This window comes from Staurois parvus, unplaced genomic scaffold (genome assembly GCF_062004578.1).
Source record: "Staurois parvus isolate SC_StPar_1 unplaced genomic scaffold, SC_StPar_1.0 ptg000221l, whole genome shotgun sequence".
NCBI lineage: Eukaryota > Metazoa > Chordata > Amphibia > Anura > Ranidae > Staurois > Staurois parvus.
The window spans coordinates 1,134,747-1,152,421 of NW_028318017.1; the positions used below are offsets into that span (position 1 = coordinate 1,134,747).

The 17,675-nt window shown below is 44.5% G+C and overlaps 1 protein-coding gene across 1 annotated transcript in view; it reads right to left on the reverse strand.

Annotated features, from left to right (window-relative positions):
• LOC149460729 (uncharacterized) overlaps positions 1 to 17,675 on the reverse strand; it is a 106,581-nt gene that overhangs the window by 14,234 nt on the left and 74,672 nt on the right. The window lies entirely within an intron of this gene.

The window sequence follows — 17,675 nt, forward strand, 5'->3', positions numbered from 1 at the left end:
ATGTCCTCAGTGTGAAGAGTTCTGATTCTGGAGGATCCGACTACATTCCCCATCCCTATCCCCAGTTCTACAATAAACTCCAAACACAAAACATCCCCTAGACTGGTCATTGGAGACAACGGGCAGAAGTGTGTGTGTTTGCCTTGCTGTGGGGCAAAGCAAAGGGAAACCAGGGGCAACATTCGGCTCCTTCTGAGGTAGTGCTACATGAAGTTGGTGTAAAGAGGAAGCAGTAGATCTGCAGGGAACTGCATCTTGAGCACAAAGCACTTTGCTGTATATGAATTTGCACATTGTTCAGTATTCTTAATTTACTGGCAAACACCACAAGATCAATGAAGTAGGTGTAAAGTGGAAGCAGTAGATCCACAGAGAATAATATTTTGAGTAGGGATGAGGTAACGGTTCGAGTCAAACATAAGTTTGACTCGTACATTAGCCATTTCAGTTTTCACCATTATGCAGGAAGTTTGCCTACGTGCCCAAACAATGTAAAACATGCTTTGTGATTGGCCAAAGCATTGCACCTGACCACAGGTCAGGTGCAATGCTTTGGCCAATAACAGCTGAGTTCTCAGGAAGAGCCATGATTGGCCAAAGTGCTGGCCGTATTATTGAACCACAACATGCAGAAGAGGTGGTGGAGTGGATAAGTCAGTCATCCTCATCCTCTGTCACCCAGGATCACACTATTTTACCTTCCACCACAGCTGCCAAAGTGTCCTGTTCCTCCGGCTCCTTGTCCACCACAGCTGCTCCTTCCGTAGCCCCACCATCATGCATGGAGGAGTCACCAGAATGATTTGATCATAGTGTCAGTCCCATGCTGCTGGAGGATGTGCAGCAATCTGAATGCTGTGATGTTGGGTCCCAGGATGAGGAAAGGAGTGACGTGAGCCTAGAGAGAGGGGGCGCCAGTGAGGGAAAAGAAATTGTCAGTCCTGTTCCCCCAGCCGCAGCACACTGCCAAGTTGGCTCCATTGATGAGGAGGAAGGGGATGATGAGGTCACTGACCATACTTGGGTGCCTGAGAGAACAGAGGAGGACAGTGAGGAGGAGGCAGAACTCCAACAAGGCAGGATGTCCTCCAGGGACAGGCATTAGGGCAGGCAACCAATGGCATCACACGACAGAGCTCCATAGGTGGGGGGCGCTGCTGACTCCTGGCTGACTTCCAAAAGTTCTCTGGTGTGGGCTTTCTTCAACACATGTGCAGCATTGCTGTTTGCAGTCTTTGACTGAAGCAGACCAAGCGTGGCCAAAACACCAGCCACTTGGGCACCACATGATTGACAAGACATATGATGAGCTGCCATGCAGCCCGCTGGTAACAGTACCTGAAAGAACCACATCCGAAAAAAGTGCAGACTTCTCCTTGCTCCTCATCTGGGATCTCTACTGTAAAACGTCAGGTCTTCTCAACAGCCTCCACTGAGAGGAGTGATGGTACAGCAGTGGGTGGCCCATCTGACAGCAGGACACCACCTGTTGATTTCAGCAGGAAAATTTTACTACCCCATTTGCTGAACCGTGAAAAAATAGACTGTCCCACCCATCCACATTCTATCCTGGCCAAATTGCTGCATTACAACTGCTGCCTTTCCATCTGGTGGACTCTTCCCCCTTCTGTAAATTTGCAGAATGTGCTGTATCACGGCAACAGGTTCCGAAGGCCATTCCAGCTCTGTACCATCATGTAGAAGGTAATGTTTTGGCCTTGTTGGACAAGGCGGTCAGCAGCAAGGTCCACATTACTGACACGTGGTCCAGCATCACAGTCAGGGATGTTACATATCCGTCACGGCACACTCGGTAACTTTGCTAGCAGCTGGGAAGGATGCAGGACAGGGTTCAGTTCTGGAGCTCATAAGACTTGAAGCTGCTTAACCCAAGGCTTTTTAGCAAGTACTTATCTACCTAAACTTCTTTCTGTTATGTCTTTGCTGTGCTGTTGTTCTCTGTATATTTATATATATTGGTTACATCTTTTTTCTGTAAATATTTTTATTGCACCCTTTTGACCCTTTTAGTAATACATCTTACTTTCTGAAAGTGTTGAACTGTTTCTAAAGCTCGTTAATGCAACTTACAAATTCCTGCTGCTGAAGAGCGCTACTATGTGTGTTTAACCCTCTATCCAACCTGTCTGCAGTGACAGTGGTATACAGACGATTATCCAATCATCCTAGTGTATTGCTGATATTGCTGAGTTTCCTCTTTCTCTGTACAAAAAGGAGGTGGTGGCAGTGTGAAGGGTTAATTGCATAATTAACCTGACTCAGTAACAATTGCGCTCAGGCTACTGGTACATCGATTTGGGGTCCAGTGAGCTGGAAAATCATTGTGCATGGTGCAGCTGGGTGTGGCATTGTTAGGCACGTGACATCACAGTTTTAGATTGGCTAGTCCTTCGGTCAAGAGTTTGGTGAGAAGGGCGGGGGTCTGACGTCGCGATCGTCACAATAATGTGCATCAGTATCAGGAGAATTAACACCAAAGCTATAAGAATGTGTGCCTCAATGAGGTATCTCCTTTTTGAGAAACAGAGAGGCCATTAACTCAGAAACTGCTCTCTGAAGTGTCCGATCCAACCCAGACAAACACAAAAGAATTTTGCACATTCAAGAGAGGACCCTATAACAACATAAAGTTAAAGGAAAAGAAAACTCTTGATGTTCTTTGTTTCTTTTTTTCCCTTTTTTATTGTTTTTTTGGTTTGGTTTGTTTTAGGGAGAAGCCTCTAAATTGGAGCAATAAAATGCAGTCAGGTTTATCTAAATTCTAAAAGTTTTTCAATCAATTTTTTTTTACTCTCTCCATTTTTGTGTACCTAACCTGCAAATATACTGTTGCTTACTAGTATGGACTTGTCTATTGTTAAGTAACTGCTGCAATTTTTGCAATGTTTTTGTGTTTTAATGCAGTTACCAATAGTTTTCCAAGGCGACTATATATACAGTATATATTATTATTTTGTTTTCACCTTTTCTCATTTTTAATTTTTTTTGTATGAATACAGATTCATTGCTCTTCACCATCCTAAAGTAAAAGTCGTAGTTGGAGGAACATTAAATCTGTACCTTTTTTTATTTTGTTTATGCTTTTGCTTTTACTACTCTTTCCTCTCTTTTTCCTTGTTTCATATAACTTTTTAGATAAATGAGCTGTGAATTATAAGGCTGTGGCATTCGTGCCGACTCAGCTTCAAGAGTCCGACGGGGATCCACAGGCTTATAATTGCTTCCTGCAGACATCCCTCAATCTGCCTATGGCTTCACCCCGAGCTCTGCGAGTGGGTGGGAAGAACCCAGGGACTGAGACCTGACAATAGCATGCAGCATCGGCCATCCCCACCTTCAGGGGCTCTGGTAAATACCGGCTGTTGCTCAGACTCTGCATCCTGTGGGGATCTCACTTTGCTTGCCCACATTAAGACCCCTATGCTTAACCATTAGCCGCCCGGCCAATGGCTGTTTGGCGGCTTCAAAAGTGCATCGGCATTCCGGGTGCACGCCATTTGGCGTCCTCCCGCACATGTGCAGTTTGCGCTAATGCAGAGCCTCGCAGCGGCGCGATCTGTCACTAGCCGTGTACCTCGGACACGGCCGATGACAGATCTGAGTACCGGCCCCCGTTGCTGGTACCATGTGACCTGCTGTGACCAATCACAGCAGGTCACATGACAGTTGTATACAATGGATGGCTTCATTCATGCCATCCATTGTATACTAGTGCCTAGCTGTGAATGGTCACAGCAGGTTACATGCACATGTCATGTGATTAGCTGTGACAAAATCACAGCTAAGCACAAAAAAAAAAAAGCTGAATGAATCGATTTCATTCTGGTAAATGCTTGCTTATAGCAAAGTAATTCTTTGCTATAAGCAAATTGTGTAAAAAAAAAAAAAGAAGAAAATACTGATCACTTCCCCAAAGTAGTACGGTGTTACTATGGTAACATTGTACTACTTTGGTCATAGTAAAATATGAAAAAAAATCTTAAAAAAAAATAAAACAAATGTAATAAAAAATTAAAAATAATAAAAAAAAATATATATATATATATTTTTTTCATACTGTCACCAGTCAGTGTCCCTGTTCACCGCCATGCCAGTTATATGATGACGCTGTACTGCACTGGTGACAGTATGTAAAAAAAAAATAGTGAAAATAATTTTTTTAATTTTTTAATTTTCCGAAAAAGTATGACAAAAAAAAATACAACTTCAAAAAACTCGCCATTCCTCTTATGAAGTACGTCGGACTGTCTACTCTGCAAAAAGGGGTCATTTGGGGGATATCTGTACTGTTCTGACATTCTTGGACCTCAAGAAATTAGATTGGCTGTCAGTACTTCAGGACTGATCAATTTTCAGATCTATACCATAGTTTGTGAACTCTATAACTTTCCTACAAACTAAATAATACATCCTAATTTGGGTTATTTTCACCAAAGACATGTAGCAGAATACATCTCGGCCTAAATTTATGAAGAACAATTATTTATTTGTAAACTTTTATAACAGAAACAAAGAAAAACGTGTTTTTTTTTCAAAATGTTTGGTCTTTTTTTGTTAATTTAGCAAAAAATAAAAACCCCAGCGGTGATTAAATACCACCAAAAGAAAGCTCTAGTTGTGTGACGAAAATGATAAAATTTTAGTTTGGGTACAATGTTGTATGACCGCGCAATTGTCATTCAAAGTGTGAGAGCGCTGAAACCTGAAAACTGGCCTGGGCAGGAAGGTGTAAAATTGCCCGGTATTGAAACGGTTAACAACCTTAAAGGCCAAACAGCTGCTCCACGCTTGATTTCCCCCAATAACATTTTCCTGCTTTTTTTTGCATCCATGTATGGTTGTCTGGAGGCCTGCCCTACCACCACCTGAAGAAAAAAAACCACCACGTCATCTCTTGAGACAAGGGTGCGAAAGGTAGACCTTCCTCAACTATGTTTCACCATGCTGAATAGTGCCATTTCACGGTATGATCCAATCTTTGCAAACATCGCACAGTGTTTCCAAGGACTAAAGATACCAGGATCTCGCCATCGATGTTGGAGTTCCATCCTTCCAAGGCAGAGGGGTGAGGAAGCATCGCAGCACAGGCATTCATGGTCCGAATGTGAGGTCTCGGAGGCACCAGGACTTCTTTGTTTACTACAGATAAGGAGTTCCGTCGTGATCAAGAAAGAAGAGGAGGCTGCAGTGGTGGTGGGGGTTGGGCCTTCTGGGTGGTCATGGGTGGGTATAAAATCATTGAAGGAGGACATACGTTCTCCAATAAACTTTAGGGGGAAATGTGATAGTGTCAGGGATCCCGGCGCCTCAGCGGTGCGCGCATGCTCAGAGCGCCGACTCGTCCAATCCAGCGAGCACTGAATCCTAGGCGATTCCGGAGGCGGCCGCGCATGCGCACTAGCGATCGCGGCCGCACCAATGAGAGCACAGGGCGGCCTATTTAAATCTGCCCTGTGCATCTCCAAATCGCCTTCTGGTCTTGTCCTGTGTTCCTGATTACTCCTGTGTTCCTGATACCTTGTTGCCGACCCAAGCCTGTCCTGATACTGCTGCCTTCTCCTGCTCTGACCCCTGGCTACGTCCTGACTATTCTCTACCTGCTCCTGATTGCTTGATCTCCCGTTACTGAACCCGGCTTGTGACCTGTTATTCTTCTGCCTGCCGCTCTGCACTGTCTGCTCCGCTGTTACTGACCCGGCCCGTCTGACCACACATACCTCTTCACGTCTGGCTCTCACCTGCTCTACGCCATTGGCGTCCGCCTCTACCACAGCGGGTGTTCCTCGGGGGTCGCGACCTGGTCTCAGGCTGCTTCAAGTCCATCCCCACCATCAGGGGCTCTGGTGAACCAGCAGGCTGGGGCTTAGACTCCGCGCCCTGGGGGATTCTGGCCAGTGGGCTGCTAGAGGCTACCGCCAGTCAGTCGCTGACAGATATTTTGGGCCTACAATCATTTTTAATATTATTGTGAACTTCTGATAGGGGTCTCAATTCCTGTAACTTATTTACCATCTGTTGCATCACCTCAACAAACCCCCCCTTAGGTTTACTGTAGAGATTTATGACAGGAAGTCCATCCAACTGAATAAGTCCTGGATAAGCCCCGGAGCTGTCATTTCTAACACCTCCTAGGGAGTATTGACATAGACTTTCCTGTGGGAACTGGTTTTCAAAGGATTTATGCTTCCTGCACATTGGCCTATCCTAAATTACAGTTGGCCAATGTCTTTCACAAATCACAGAGCCCCCCCTTTGAACAGAAATGGACTGGAACCTATTGAAGGGTGGGACTACCTGGAAGGAAGGGGGGAGGGGGTATAAAGTATGGTATTGATCACATTTCTATCTCTTTATACCTTTGTCCCTTTCGGAGCCCAGACCTCACAACATCAGGATGTCTGTGTAATGTATCAGCATTGATCTATTTCTTTTTCTATAACTTTATTTCCTATAGTCATCTCTCTCTATACTGATAATATAGTGTAACATCAATTGTTTTATTTTGTAATATCATATCTTTTGTTTGATTCGATTAGTAACTACTTTTCCTATGAGATCTTTATTTTTTGCACAGTTGTTATCCTTTGCTATTAACATTATTGGTAACAGCCAGATGAGGATTGGCTAAATTCATGTATAGGCAAAAGGTTGTAATCACTTATTACATTGATAATCATAGATAGAACCAAGTAAATAAGTGTGGTAACAAAACAGCCAAAACAGTTGGCAGATTGCATGCAGATTGTAAGGTAGCAGATCTGCCAGACAAAGATCTGTGTGTGTGTGGTGTCATAGCAGACCAGTCTGTGGATAAACTGTTGGGTGGTGGCAGGCTACCGTTTGTGGTGTGTCTGGTGTGGGGGGGTGTGGACACTGGAAGAGTGATTAACACCGGGGTTCTAGCATGTAGGATAGCTGGAGGAATCCTGGAAGGGTGTGCCAATTGCTAGGCTACTCTTCAACCCTTAGAGTTCACAAGATTGTAGGTTAGATTTGTTTCTGCCTGTGTGTGTGGTCAGCCAGCTGGATTGGAAGGGAGTCTCCCTCTAGTGGTGGCCAGAGGTAGTGCGGGCTGTGAAAGTATATCGCCGGTCTTATATATGTATATTCAAAGTAAGTCAAGTCCCCCTTATTCCCTCTTTACATGGCCGGTTTTATATATTCAAAGTCAAGTCCCCCTTATTCCCTCTTTACATGGCCGGTTTTATATATTCAAAGTCAAGTCCCCCTTATTCCCTCTTACCCCAAGTCACGGCCGAACGTGCGCGCCTCGGTTAGCTAGTCGCTGTGAGTGTGGCATGCGGCAGGATCCGTGACAGTATTATTTTACTGATAGAGTAGTAGATGCTTGGAGTAAAGTTCCAGTAGAGGTAGTGAGCCTGTGACAAATCACAGAGATCATCACAAAAGTACACAATGAATGGCTATGAATGAAAGCCATTCATTGTGTACAACTGTCATGTGATCACTGTGATTGGTCATAGCAATCACATGGTACTGGGCTGGCCTGGTACAATGATCTGTCATCTGGTGGACACAGCAGGTGAGATATCAAGATACAGCAGAGCCGCTATACTTGGAGGACTTCATATGATGTCCACCAAGGATGGGAGAGATCCCGCTCAGCTGTCATTCTGCTATAGGCCTGGGGGGAAGCAATTCATTACAGAGGACACTGTACAGGTTCTATATGTAGTCTGGGGGTCCCTGTGGAAGTTCATGTGTGGACATTTCTACCTATGATAAATGACAGGCTAAACCCACCTGGAGACTTTCTCCACACCTGGAGTGTGCTGAGTTCTTGGAGAACGTCTACACAGTGTTTCTAGATTGGCTTTATCACCCCAACGAGCTCGCTCCAGTTCATGGATGTCATCATTATGTTTGGAGGATCTCACCAGTCAGGAGCCTTTCCTGTCATCCTACATGTTCCCTTCTGAGGATTGTTCTATCCCTGTACTTTATGTTTAACATTTTCATTATGAGAAGATTAATATATATTTTTATAATTTAAAGCAGGGCTTAAAATTTCAAGTCTAGACCTACTAGCCAGGCAAAAACCTTACTCTCCACCATTTGCCCCACCCAACCTTGCTCAGGTCCGCCTTCAATCCCACACCTGGCCCGTCCCCCAACCCTGCCCCTAGCTCTGCCCCCAACCACACCCCCTTAAAGCTTTTGAAATTATATTTTTCTTTTGAATAAATAGTCCAAAATATAAAAAACTGCAATTATTACAAAGCTTATTATGTCAATTTAAATATAACAGCAATAGCTTAATAGCAATAGAGTGCAATCAAAATATCAAGTTTTACAGCTTTAAACCTGTAGTGAACATTTTGTATTTTTTTGTTTATCTCCTGCAGCTTTAAAAAGAGACTTTAGTAACTAAAGTTTCTTTTAAAAGATGCAAATTTAGTTAATGTCATTTACCTTAAGCTGGCGGGTGTAATGATGTGCACCATTGGCGGGTCTCTCCTTCACATGTCCCCCACGCCAGTGTAGAGCGGGCCTCTCCTCGTGTCCCCCAAGGCAGTGTAGAGCGGGCCTCTCCTCGTGTCCCCCAAGGCGGTGTAAAGCAGGCCTCGTGTCCCCCAAGGTGGTGTAGAGCGGGCCTCATGTTCCCCAAGTCGGTGTAGAGCAGGCCTTGTGTCCCCCAAGGCAGTGTAGAGTGGGCCTCGTGTCCCCCAAGGCGGTGTAGAGCGGGCCTCGTGTCCCCCCAAGGCGGTGTAGAGTGGGCCTTGTGTTCCAAAAGGCGGTGGAGAGCGGGCCTCATGTCCCCAAGGCAGTGGAGAGTGGGCCTTGTGTCCCCAAAGGTGGTGGAGAGTGGGCCTTGTGTCCCCAAAGGTGGTGGAGAGTGGGCCTTGTGTCCCCAAGGCAGTGGAGAGTGGGCCTTGTGTCCCCAAAGGTGGTGGAGAATGGGCCTTGTGTCCCCCAAGGTGGTGAGAGCTGGCCTCTCCTCGTGTCCCCCGCGGCGGTGGAGAGCGGGTGTCTCCTCTCAACGGAGGAGAGCAGACCTCTCCTGCACCTGTCCCCTCAGCAGCACTGCCAGTGTAATGGCGGTGCTGAAGAAGAAGTCGGAAGTTGGAAACCGGGAGTTGGAAACCGGAACTCGGCTTAACAATGAGGCTTGGAGCTCCATCTGTGCTCGCCACACAAGGATTTCCCTTCGTATTTGGCAAGCGGGCGAGCGGCTTTTTCAAGCCCTGCTTTAAAGAATAATTTTACATTTTCTTTACCAAAAAGATTGATTTCAGAGGGAATCTGTTTTAATGTATTTTCTATATGTAATAAAATATCTTTGTTAAATCATTGGCTACATAAGAGCTAGACTTATATTTTCTTCCTTATCTTGTGTTATATTTGAATTTCCCTGGTATCCGTGTAAGGTACATATTTTACAGGAGTGATAATTCAGGCTCCATTCACACCAATGCGTTGTTTAGTGCTTTTTGTTTTCAGAAACACACTCCAGTCCATTAAATATGGTTTCCTATAGGACATGTTCATATTTAGGCTTTTTTCAGCTGCTGTGTTTTTGGAAAGGGTCAGGGACTTTTTAAAAAGCAAAATGCAGCATTTTTGCTACAACAGAGTTCAATGGAGAATTTGCTGAAATGCATGGTTGTGCATTTTAGCATTTTTATTCTGCCCAGCAAATAAAAAAAATTGACTTTGGAAGAAAAAAACTGAACAAAACACAAAATGCGCCAAAAAGGTATCACAAACGTATCAAAATGCAAGTGTACAATCCAAACGCACATGTTCCTGCATTAAAAATGGCTGTGTGTATAAGTGGGTGCTGCAGCGACTGCCGGTTGGAACCAAACAGAATCAGCGAGGGAGAATGTCACCAGCACATCGAGGATCACCAATATGGGGCCAAAGGTTTTAACAAATGATCACATAGTTACAGCAAGGCAATGTTTTGGAGACTCGTCACATGCCTGATGAAGGGGTCCTGCGAGACTCTGAAACATTGCCTTGCTGTAACTATGTGATCGTTCATTAAAACTTTTAGACCCATATTGGTGATCCTCGGTGTGCTGGAGACATTCTCCCTTACAAACGTATCAAAAACACATAAAAAACGCAAAATGAACTGCGAAAAGCACTGCAAAAAGAACAAAAAGCAAATTACAAATGTGTGAACAGAGCCTTACAGATAGTGCAGCGCTTAGCAATATAAATCTCCTCTTAATGAAAAGGAAATATAAAAATCAGATTAATAACAAAAATTATGATAGTCACAAATTAAAAATCACACATCAGATGGTGCAATAAGATGATCCAATCACTCCAATGATCCGGAGGGCATGCAGTACACCCATACATCCCTATGGAGCTGTGGATTATGTTGGAGCATGTGAGTTGTTAATCGTTTACCATATTAAAAGCACACAATTTGAAGGCATATTACGTTTTGAGAATTTCTTTCTGTGTTCATATCATCCGGTTTAGAGGTTTATCCTGCTGAGACCAAGAGCCAGTTTATCCTATACTTACCTTACCAGATGAGAGGTCCATAGCACAGCAACTGGTGATATCTGCCAAATGGTGGATCAAGTCAAGGCCTGGACTGAGCGAAGCTATAAGGGAGGACCAGCATGACTGGGGCGTGCAGACGAGGCGGAGAGTGTAATTTGGGTGGGAGTCTAAGCAAGAGAAAAGGGGGTGGGGGTGGTTACTTACTTGATTGGAGTACGCATTATTGTGGGGTGGTCTTGCAGGATTTGAAAAGGGAGGTTGGGTCTTGTCGGAGTCAGTCGGAGCTTGTGCCATCACGGAGGTGGTTTCTCCCACCCTCGAGTTGGTTTTTTGTATTCTGTTTGTTGTGTTGGTTATAGTTTTGTCCTTGTGTTTGTCCTGGAGTTGGTTTTGATGTTTGGTTAGTTGTTCGTGGTGTTTGTTTTATGTGGGTTCATTGTGTTTGTTCAGTGTTCAGGACAGCTGTTGTGTCCCGAAGTGTTTGTTCGTTTTGTCATGGCAGCCGGCAAGGGTCGATGGGTCTTTGCAGGGGGTGTTGGAGTGACAAGTTGGTGAATTATGGGTTGGACCCATCGTAGGTATGGGTGTCCCTTCCCAATAAAAGGTCATGTTGGTAATATGGGAGTTCATTGCCTGTATCTGGGCTAAGTAACGGTAGTATTGTCCCCGAGGTGGTGTAGTAGCGGCTGGGGGCCTTTCATTGGGTGTCAGATACAGCCGAGTTTGTGATGGGAGTAATGGTGCCTTCGAAGACCTTGGACCCGGTTTGGGATCTTACTGTCAGGTATCAATTAAGTTACTGTAAGAAATTTTATCTTTGAGTTATGGTAAATAAATGGCTGCTATGGCCGGTTTTACACCAGAAAGAGAGTTGCGTGTTTATTTGGGTGGGGAAGGTTTTTGAAGGGTGGTGGTGGTTTTATGGAGTAGGTAAGTATTAGCCTCGGGAATTCTGCAAGTCCAACAGTCAAGATCCTGAGTGATCTTAAAGGCGTGTAGGTCCCTCTGGGCCGCAGAGCGGAGGTGAGGGGGCAATTTAGCCACAGGAGGATTGTCACTCACCATCACTTGAAGTGTGTTGTGTGATCACTTACATTTTCTGCATGGAGTGGAGCACCATTATCCTATACACAGACTCTTTTCACTTGTAATACGAATTTAATACCCACTATCCACATTAGTGAGTGGGATTGGGGACACGTCCCATTTTATGATCTTATTCATTCCATCTTATGATCTAGTGATTGGATCATCTTATTGCACCATCTGATGTGTGATTTTTAATTTGTGACTATCATAATTATTGTTATTAATCTGATTTTTATATTTCCTTTTCATTAAGAGGAGATTTATATTGCTAAGCGCTGCACTATTTTTATTATTGATCATCTACTGTTGGGTATCAGGTTGAGTGTTAGCTGCTTTCTGACTTTGTAGCGATCCCATTAAGCGTGGGAGGATTTTTGTTTTTAGAGCCTTACAGATGTTTCTCGGGGCTGCAGTTCCTCTGAGCTCCACAAGGTGGGGATCATACTTCTAACCAGACAGGAAGTCTCTATGGAAGACAGACAGGAAGTGATGTCAGGTACAGACAGGAAGTGATGTCAGGTACAGACAGGAAGTCTCTATGGAAGACAGACAGGAAGTGATGTCAGGTAAAGACAAGAAGTGATGTCAGGCAGGAAGTTCCAAGTGGTTTTGACAGTAGAGAAGAGACGTTACCAGAAGTGGCAGCAGAGGAGGTAATAAGATGTTATTTCCTATTGACACCCAGTAACCCCCCCGTCATGTCCGTCCTCTTCCTCCATAGTCACGTCCGTCCTCTTCCTCCATAGTCACGTCCGTCCTCTTCCTCCATAGTCACGTCCGTCCTCTTCCTCCATAGTCACGTCCGTCCTCTTCCTCCATAGTCACGTCCGTCCTCTTCCTCCATAGTCACGTCCGTCCTCTTCCTCCATAGTCACTGTGACGTCTTTTATCTCCAGCAGATGATGATACACACATATATAGTGTGGGAACCCAGATTAACCCCTTCAGGGGCAGAACATTTCCCCCACTTCCGGGGCCGGAACATTCTCCTCATTGTGGAGATAAATTCTAGTAATATGGTCCTCTAAACAAACAGCACTGACAATAAATAGACAAGACAAGGACCATCCTGACCATACATGGCCTACAAAGGGCAATGATGACACTACACAGGCAGCCAATGGGCAATCATTACACTATGCAGCCAACACAATGATGGAGTGCCGGGGTCAGGAGTATGGAGCATAGAGCCCCTTACATTGCTGCTCAGGAGGAAGGAAACATTCCCCAGCCGGCCATGAAGAATATGTTCCATCATTGGTGTCAGAGGGAGGGAAATACTGAGGGGTCTGAGGGAAGTAGAGGGGCTGAAAAGCTGTGAGGGTTTAGTAAAGCTGAAAGACTTTAGGGCCTCTGAAGGGCGAATCTGGGACCTTTTAGGGGGTAGTCAGGCTGCAGGGCTTGAGGGGAATAGGGGACTGGAGGGCTCAGGGGACTCAGAGGGGAGGGGAGGTCTCTGGGTCTGTGGTGCCCCCCCACCTGTACTTTTTTTTCATATCTTACAGAACCGGCAATCTTAACCATCTTATTGTCTCACTGGTCATGTGATATGTTCTGGAATATCAAGTAACATAGAGAAGGACATTCCTTCACTCAGTGAGCACTTGTTCTTAGAGGAGTCCTGATTCAGCTGCAAACCAGTTCAGAAACAAAACAAACCCAACAGAGAAAAGGGAATTTCTGATCCTACACGCCAAGAGGGTTCCAGGTCCTTTAAGATGTAACAAACACTAAACAGTCCAAACTAAATGTCTTCCCATGGGGGGAGTAGTCCTTACATGTCCAGCAACCCTCCTATTCCCCCCTCACATCCACATCCAATTATTGTGTGACCAATACCATCCAAATCATTCTTACTTTCATTTCCCAAAGTTATCCGTCTACAAGGAGACCTGTATAGATCACATGATGGCACCAATGAGGATGGAGGAGGACCAGAGTCACATGACTGAGAAGATACTAAACCTCACCCTGGAGATCATCTACCTGCTGACCGGAGAGGTGAGGAGGATTCTGGGAGGTCACATGACATCACTCTTATCTCTATTAATAAAACACAGACCTGACCGGAGAGGTGAGGAGGATTCTGGGAGGTCACATGACATCACTCCTATCTCTATTAATAAAACACAGACCTGACCGGAGAGGTGAGGAGGATTCTGGGAGGTCACATGACATTACTCTTATCTCTATTAAAAAATCACAGACCTGACCGGAGAGGTGAGGAGGATTCTGGGAGGTCACATGACATCACTCTTATCTCTATTAAAAAATCACAGACCTGACTGGAGAGGTGAGGAGGATTCTGGGAGTCTAACATGATATTCCTATTGGTTCCTCAATACAGAGATTTCCTCTTCTGAAGTCAGGTGATCATATGACCATCACAGTGCCTCCATGTGACTCCCTAAACCTTGAGAGACACAACATGCAGAAGATTCTAGAAGTCACCAAGAAGATGATGGAGCTGCTGACAGGAGAGGTGAGCGGTGCCGGGAATTCTGGGACATTCTCCAGTAACAGACAAGGGATGTGTCTGGATGGTGACTGTATCATTGTGTGTGTCAGGTTCCTATAAGGTGTCAGGGTGTCACTGTCTATTTCTCCATGGAGGAGTGGGAGTATTTAGAAGGACACAAGGATCTCTACAAGGACGTCATGATGGACAATCAGCCGCCCCTCACATCACCGGGTAAGAGGAGACTTTATTGTAAAGGAGAGAGCAGTACGGAGGATCCACCTAGATCCCCCATCATCTGATAAACACATAGAAACAATGGATTCAGTCAGTGTGTGTTTTTCCTACAGATGGATCCAGTCATGGGAACCCACCAGAGAGATGTCCCCGTCCTCTGTATCCCCGGGATTCCACACAGGAAGGTCACACCATCCCTCACCATCATCAGGTAGATGATGACAATTATTGGTAGTTGTGATTTATACACAGCATGTTTGTTACAATGAATGTTTTATTATATCTTTCAGAGTGGAATCCTCGGGGATGATAATATTGATGTTAAAGAAGAGTATAAAGAGGAGGATGAGGAGTATGGAGTGATGGAGGAGTTTTCAGAAGGACACAAGGATATGATGGAGCCACCTAATACCAGGAACCCACCAGAGAGATGTCCCCGTCCTCTGTATTCCCGGGATTCCACACAGGAAGATCACACCATCCCTCACTATTACAAGGTTGGTGGCATGGAGCATCTAGAACATGGATTCATAGAGACAATGTGTGGAGTTTTTTTTTAATTCAACCTTACATTTTACAGATGATATTCTCTCTCATTTTCTTGATTTAGAGTGGAGATCCAATCGATATAGAATTTGAGGTGAAAGCAGAAGAAGAAGAGGCGTATGTGAGGGATGATCAGCAGTCTATGGAGGAGGATGGAATAACGGGGACATTTATAGAGGAGGACACTCCTACAGAGATCAGCACAGGTGGGTCATGAACACTAAATCCATTCCTCCACCCATACTGCTCACTGATTGGTCCAGAGTAGGGCGGGGACTGGGTGATATCAGCCTGTAATCCCCTGGTCACTTTCCTGAGCTGTGTTCCCCGTCCTGTATTCCTGGATTTCTCTCGGATAATCTTCCTTCTCTGTGCTGCAGACACAATTTATGTATCTAGACTGGATTTATGGAGGTTCTGGGGCTCAGCTGGCAGCAAAATGTTGATTTTTACTATAAGCATTGCATAATGTAGGCACCCAGGACATGTGACTGGGGTCTCCTGCCTTGTGCCTTGTGATGGGAGTGACTTTTGGGGGTGGGGGGACCTCTGTATCATCTCCCCAAATCATTATGTTTAACCCACCCTGTGCCTGTTGTGAATGTCCCAGTATTGTGCATTTGTGTGTTGTCCTTTGTCTAGGCCACATGGCTGTCCATTGTTTGTTTGCCAAGTGCTCCCCCCCATGGTGCTGTGCCTTGCTGGCCAGCCTACTATTATGGGATGTACTGTTTCTGTATTGGTGTGGGGGTTGGTCAATGTCCTTTGCCATGTGTTTCATCCCATTGTTCTGTGTCTTGGTGGGATGGGGAGGGGTGATGATGTATTTCCTGTTCCTGGTTGTGTTTCCCCGCCCTCTGTATATATCCTGTGTTTTGTATTAAAATAAAACGAGTTGGCTTCGTGTATTAAGAAGAGCTGGGTGCAGTCTTTTTCCTGAGGGATTTCAAGGGTGTGGTCCGTGGATGGTGTTCGGACAGGGGAAGCTGCAGTATAACGGAATATACCCAAGTGCGGTCGGGTACCGGTTCCGTTACATGCCTGACTCCTCCAGGGGACCTTCTCTTTTATCTGCTGGCTGTGCCGGGTGGAGGGATATGTCTGTAGTGTCTCAGACCCAAGTCACTGAGTGCAGTCTCAGGAGATGGGAGGCAGCGGTGTGGGACCTACATAGTTACATAGTTAGTCTGGCTGAAAAAAGACAGTCCATCTAGTTGTACCATTAAAAATAAAAGTTATAATCCGACACCCACAGTTGATCCACCAGAAGGCAAAATCCCAGCAAATCACGATCCAATCTGCTCCTGAAGGGGAAAAAATTACTTTCTGACCCCCCGAGAGGCAATCGGATATTCCCTGGATCAACTTTCCCTATAAATGTTATATCCAGTTATATTCTGTGTATCCAAGAAAGAATCCAGGACTTTCCTACAGCAATCCCCCCTTATGTATTGTACATGGAGATCATATCCCCCCCTTATGTATTATACATGGAGATCATATCCCCCCTTATGTATTATACATGGAGATCATATCCCCCCTTATGTATTATACATGGAGATCATATCCCCCCTTATGTATTATACATGGAGATCATATCCCCCTTATGTATTATACATGGAGATCATATCCCCCCCTTATGTATTATACATGGAGATCATATCCCCCTTATGTATTATACATGGTGATCATATCCCCCTTATGTATTATACATGGAGATCATATCCCCCCTTATGTATTATACATGGAGATCATATCCCCCTTATGTATTATACATGGAGATCATATCCCCCCTTATGTACTATACATGGAGATCATATCCCCCTTATGTATCATACATGATGATCATATCCCCCCTTATGTATTATACATGATGATCATATCCCCCCTTATGTATTATACATGGAGATCATATCTCCCCTTATGTATTATACATGGAGATCATATCCCCCTTATGTATCATACATGGTGATCATATCCCCCTTATGTATTATACATGGAGATCATATCCCCCTTATGTATTATACATGGAGATCATATCCCCCCTTATGTATTATACATGGAGATCATATCCCCTTATGTATTATACATGGAGATCATATCCCCCTTATGTATTATACATGGAGGTCATATCCACCCTTATGTATTATACATGGAGACCATATCCCCCCTTATGTATTATACATGGAGATCATATCCCCCCTTATGTACTATACATGGAGACCATATCCCCCCTTATGTATTGTACATGGAGATCATATCCCCCCTCATGTATTATACATGGAGATCATATCCCCCCCTTATGTATTATACATGGAGATCATATCCCCCTTATGTATTATACATGGAGATCATATCCCCCCTTATGTATTATACATGGAGATCATATCCCCCCTTATGTATTATACATGGAGACCATATCCCCCCTCATGTATTATACATGGAGATCTTATCCCCCTTATGTATTATACATGGAGATCATATCCCCCCTTATGTATTATACATGGAGATCTTATCCCCCTTATGTATTATACATGGAGATCATATCCCCCCTTATGTATTATACATGGAGATCATATCCCCCCCTTATGTATTATACATGGAGATCATATCCCCCCTTATGTATTATACATGGAGATCATATCCCCCCTTATGTATTATACATGGAGATCATATCCCCCTTATGTATTATAGATGGAGATCATATCCCCCCCTTATGTATTATATATGGAGATCTTATCCCCCTTATGTATTATACATGGAGATCATATCCCCCCTTATGTATTATACATGGAGATCATATCCCCCTTATGTATCATACATGGTGATCATATCC